We start from the raw sequence: 6,294 nt of genomic DNA, 5'->3' as shown, positions 1-6,294 counted from the left end.
CATAAATATAGTTTTATATTTTTGAAATAATCTAAAAAGTTATTTTACTCTACTAAGTCCACAGAAAATAACCATTTGCCTTTGTAAAGTATAGTACCCTTTTCTAATTAATTAACGATGATTCTTGTTCTTTCTCATCATTTATATCAGCGTTTCTTAAACATTTCGCTTTGGGGACCTCATAATATTTACGAACATTTTTTGGATCTCCATGCTCAAATAAAGCATATGTGTGACATGTGAAAAAACAGTCAGTTTTTTTTCACATGTATGTGCATCTTAAGTTCATTCACTTTAATTTCACCACATTTATATCAACTTGCCTTCTTGTATGTCTGTTCGGTTGGAATATTGTAATCGATTTTAAACTTACTTCCCGACTAGCTACAGACAAGGGCGCCGGCAGGGGGGTGCAAGGAGGTGCACTTGCACCCCCCTGTTTTTTTTCCAAACAATTAAAGAGGTACAGAAAAACAATTTTGTTATAAACTTTTTTAATTAAAAATATTTTTATTCGAAAACAAATAATTAAGTAATTATTGATGCATAACAATTAAGAAATTGTCTAATCAAACAAGAATTGTAATCGTCTTGTTTGCTGTCCAAATCTGTTAATAACTTTTTCAATGAATTCTAAGTCATCTTTGATTCTTTTCTTATGCACAGACTACTTAATCTCTCGTGAGACATTGTAGACCGATTCCATGTTTTGATGCTTCGTATTGTACTAAAAGTGCGTTCAATAGTGCACGTAGTGGCTGGAAGAGTTAGGCCAATTTTGATTACCTCTGCTACAGCTGGATAAAACGGTGTGGCCTCAATAACTAAATCGATGTATTAAAGGGATTCATAAGAATTTTCTCTATTCCTCCACATTTCGTACCACGTTGTAGCTTTAGCGATGAAATTCAGGGAGAGCAGATCTTCTATATATATCTTCTAAAATTTCAAGATATGACGCTTTGTCCAGTTTGTTCATATTATTCGGGTGAAGCTGTAAGAGTGAAAATGCTTTTCTTTGTGTAGAAGAAAAACGGTCTTTCAACGACGATATAATGGAGCCCAAATAAGGAATAAAGATTGACCTCCTGAAAAATTCTTTTGCGTTTTTAGAAGGCACATTCGATATATAGCTATATTTTTAAATTTCTTTTAATAAAATATAAATAATATTATATTTTCTATTAGTTATTTAGTTTAAAAAAGGTGTANGTATTTGTATTCTATAATTTCAAGAATAGGCTTGTTTTTAGATATTTGTATGATATATAAATTCATAAAGAGCATTAAAAAATAACCAAAATTAAGTGTTCCTTACTGGGAAATTTTGTGTTCCTTCAATAAGTAAGAGCTGTTCCTTCACTTCGTCTTCTTACTACTTGTTATTTGAACCTCAAAAACCTTAAAACAATGTTATGTAAGTTCTCTATAATTTTTTTTACATAATTTGCAATTAGTATCAAATATGTTGACACTGTCATTTAACTAAAATTACGAATTTTGAAATTAATATGATTTTTTAAAAGGCAAGCGAAGCTTAAGTGTTCCTTCACTGGTTAGTTTACCCTATACTAGTGCATCTTAAGTTCATTCACTTTGATTTTAAAAGATAGAACAACGTGAAATGTTTCAATTCGTAACAAACTTAACATAAAAACTTGAAAATAAATTTGCTATTTTACTTATTTATTTTTTAAAAGTACTCAGTTACATAAAAAGTATTGTAACTGCTAAATTGTAAATTTGGAGAAAAAATTCATTTAATTAATTGGTAAAATTCATTTAAATTTGCATTTACAGTTTTGGGAGATACAATAAGAGCAATTTGTGGTTTCTACGCCAATCGAACAATCGCTAAGGGAACTTTTTTCCTAGTTTACAAAATACGCAATAAATTCCAAAGAAAGTAAGAGACACATTCTTGTCTTAAAAAATTAAATAATCTAATCCTGAAGTAAAAAATATTAAAATTAAATAATATTAAAACTAAAAAATATTAAAACTAAATATTTAAAAATTAGTTCTAAAATATATTCAAAAAATTAAAAATAAGCTAAGTTTGTTATTTTTTTAAAAGATTTTAATTAAAAAAAAAGTTTGTTACACAATTTTTTTTGTTTTTAAGAGAATTAGGTTAATTTAAAAATTTATAAACGAAATAAAAAATTTAAAAAAAAAGTATACTGTAATTTTTGATTTGAGGAAGAGATATTTTTAAACAATGTCATAATAGATATTACGTTTTAACCAAAGAAAATAAATATTTTCAACGAGGCAAATTAAATTATTGTTACGTCATACTATGGTCGGATGACGTCATCGTATAGTCTGATGACGTCATCATGTTCTAAAAATTAAAATTCGTTTTTTCTTGAGATTTTGCACTCGTATGATTGATAGCATTTGTGTGATCTAAAAAAAAACATATTTGGAGATGGCGAAACTTCTGAAAAGAATGTAAGTTTCTCTCTATTTATTTTCAACTTTAAATATTCAATTTAAATTAATAACTAATAATGCTAATTGTAAGCTTTAAAGGAATCCTAATCTAATTTTTTTTATTACTTTGAAATGTTTGCATGCTCGTTTATATTATGTAGATTTCATTTTTAAATAAATTGAATTATAAATAAATTATCTAATTCCTGTAAAATATTAAAATATATAAAACTTTTTACCAAACTTTCGTCAATTTCATAAATGCAAAATTTCTATTGTTTGTGTATCTTGTATGCAAAGTAAAATGCAAATTCCCTATTTTTTATTTTTGAATTTAATTTTCCTTAAATTCTTTTCATTTATTGAAAATATCTAATAATTCATTGGAAAGCAAAATTTTCCATGCTTAGAAATTCCCGATGAATTATTGTTGAATAAATAAAATTAAAATTTTGCTCATTAATTTGATGGATAATTTTAGTGCGACGTAGTTTTTGGGCTCTGTAAAATAGAGATTTGATAATAATGCTTGATTAATTTTCTAGTTACCATTTTCATACTAAAAAGATTTCACAGATTGCGAAGTTAAATGTTTCTTTATGTTTACATTAAATAATAAACAAGAAAAAAGTACCCCCGAATCAAAAAAGTAGTTAATAAATAAAACTGCTTAGGTTAATGTACAAGTTTTGATTAAATTTTAAATGAAATACTTCAATTGAACTTTTTTTGATATTTTTTCATGGTGTCATTAAATATTTTGGTTTACCTAATCAGTAAAGCAAAATTAGGAATTTTTTAGTGCATTTGTTTACTCAAAAACTGAACTATTTGCAATAGTTTCGTCTCAATTTAAAAATTATAATTAATATAATATAATGGTATAATATAATGGTATAATGGTAATTAATATAATGGTATTCCTTCACGCTAAAATTAATAAACAGAACGACTTTTGAAATTAAAATTAATGGCACTACAATTAATTTTTGATAATTTTGGCAACACTATGGTAAACTATTGGCTTAATTCAACTGGATTTGCAAATTTTGTTTAAAATCATTAAATTAATTCGAAGTAATTTTGTTCGTTAAGTATTCCTAAGAGTAACTCTGACAACAAGTTTAGAATTATTTAATTCAGAGCGGCTTGATTCTAGTATACATTACATGGTGTATTTGCATTGGCGATGTTTGTGAGAAGGATTTGTAGCGTAACTACCACTATAATTATTAAGCATCAATTCACTAGTATATAAAATATGGTAAATTCATTTTATTTTGAGGTACAATTTGATTGTTAGAGGTTGATAATGTCTAATGTTCATTCCTCACAGAATAAGCTTGTTAACTTTACATCCGGTGGTTGGCTGCAACATATGCCATTTTGGAATTCGTCGTGTGATTTTTCTGTTATTCAAATTAAGAATTTATAAAATATTTCAATATTTAAAATTCATAAATACTAGTGTTTTCATGATATATTTATGATTTATTCACGGGAAGTTTATGTTTCCGCTATTTTCAGGCTATGATTTTATCTGTTTTTTCCTACGCCAATTTTTGAAGACAATCGCTAGTTAAGTGACAAGCGTAAACGCGTCATTTCGGAATTGGCGGTTTTTTTCAAAATCGTTCCAAGCTTGTATAATGCTAGGATTTTACCTTTAAAATTTGCAAATACTTTCAGTATGTTTTATTTCAGTGTTGGTGTCCTAGCAATTATCGCCAATAAACGATAAAACAATATTAATATTTTATTGTGTTTTAATCTTTTAATTATGAATATCTTACTGCCAATTAATAAAAATATTTTTCAATGAATTAAAATTTTGGTAATAGGTACTTTTAGGTGATGTTTTAACAGGTACTAAATACGCTAGAAAAGGTGTTTAATATTGGTATTAAGGTTCCTAATTTAGGTATTATGGTTTTGAATTTTCTTATCAACTCTCAAAAGAAAGTACAGGAAAAAATTGGTACAGGAAGGTACAGGAAAAAATTGGTTGATTGTGATAAATGTTGAGTATCATAAGTTGGCGTCGAGCAGCAGTAGTATTTTGCAACAACAGCATTTTTTGCATAATGAATATAATTAACTATTATTTTACTGGAAACAATTTCTAAAAACGTGTTTTGCTTAAATTAATAGCGTAAAGCTATCGGACAAATATCAATAATTAAAAAAAAATTATTTTAACTAAATGTATTATGTCGGTCTTTTCGTACATGATGTTGTATTGTTATTCAATATAAATTAAGTGTTTCTTTCTCATTTTTTCCCCTCCCGTACAAGGGATGGATATTCAGCAAGTATTTAAATAAATATTAAAACATTCAGTTTATTTGGTTTTGTTGGTAACCAAACGTAGGTGCTACCACCCTCCTAGGGACGACGGAAACTTATAAGGGATGTTAAGTATTTCTGGAGAACCTGTACAATTTACAGAAGAAAATTAGTTCAAATATCTAACTTACATTTAAATTTCTTTCGTTTGTTTTGTATCGGAAAACTAATATATATTTTCTATACAATAAATGTTATTCAAACATTCATTGAGAAAAAGATTATTCAATAATTTGAATAATCTTTTGAAGAAAACGTTGTTGCTGGTTGTTCTTCACAGAAAAATTTTAGCACAAGAAAGTTCGAATGTTTTTTTTGAAATTCAAGCTTCTTTTTCTTAATTTTTAACAAATCATTTTGATTTTTTTTTCATTCATCACAAACATACAATTTAGAACAACAATAAATTTGGATGTTTTAAATTACTTTTTTTTTGTCGTATGACTCGTATGCCTGTTTAGGCAGTGGGGGTGCGATTGTTCCTGTTTTTCAGTGGCGCCATCTATGGCCAGGAATTCGACTTATGCCACGCCATTCACACAACCACAACCCGTTTATAGGGCGGATCATATTCACACACATAGGAGAAAGGACATAGAACACAGAGAGAGAGAAAGTAACATCCATGCCTTGCCCGGAATTCGAACCCAGGACTTTTCTGATGCAAGGACAGTTCCCTGCCCCCGACACAGGCCGGTCGGCTTTACACTACTTATTCCACAGAAATAAACTAATTGCCTTAAGTAAGCTTTTCTAATTAACGATAAATATTGTTCATCCTCTTTAACCATATTAGGGTTTATTCAACCTTTTGGTGCGGGAATCCTAGAATATTTTCGAAAATTTTGCTCAACCTCATAAACATTGAGCAAGTTCTACACAAGCTTGACTGAAACTATCAGTTTTTTCATTTGTACAGTAATAAACTACTGCAATTTTAGGTCATCAACTTTAATTTTTAATTTAAGACATAGAACAATTTGGACCACTGGAAAACAGAACAATCGCACCCCCTCTGCCTTAATAGTACACGTCAACAACAACAACCATTTGAAAGTCTTAAATTAGTTACAAACTTAACATAATACTATGATAAATTTTTTTTTAATTAATTGGGTAAATTGAAACCTATTTACTATTAAGTATCATTAGGAAGGGTGTGCCTATTTTTATTTTTTCAATCACATCTTGACACCATAGTAGACATCACAAGACGATAATTTCTTTAATATTGTTTTTAAATTTGAACAGCAATTTAATTTTAAAGTGGTTATAGAAAAAATGTGTTGTCTCATACAAATATTTTTGACTATTTTCGGATTTAATAATTAAAAAATGTTTGTTATGTAAATATTTTAAGTTCTTTGGGATTCATGTTCATTCAAAGTATGCGACTGGGTAAAAATCGACCATTTCGACCAAAATTTAGATTTTTTTTTTGAACTTTATTTTATTAACTTCTCAAAAGTCTTTAAATTTTTGGTATCCGATTTTTATGAATTGGCATAT

This window comes from Parasteatoda tepidariorum, chromosome 9 (genome assembly GCF_043381705.1).
Source record: "Parasteatoda tepidariorum isolate YZ-2023 chromosome 9, CAS_Ptep_4.0, whole genome shotgun sequence".
In the NCBI taxonomy this organism is placed as follows: Eukaryota; Metazoa; Arthropoda; class Arachnida; order Araneae; family Theridiidae; genus Parasteatoda; species Parasteatoda tepidariorum.
The sequence above is the reverse complement of the archived record's forward strand: the minus strand, read 5'-3'. Positions refer to the sequence as shown.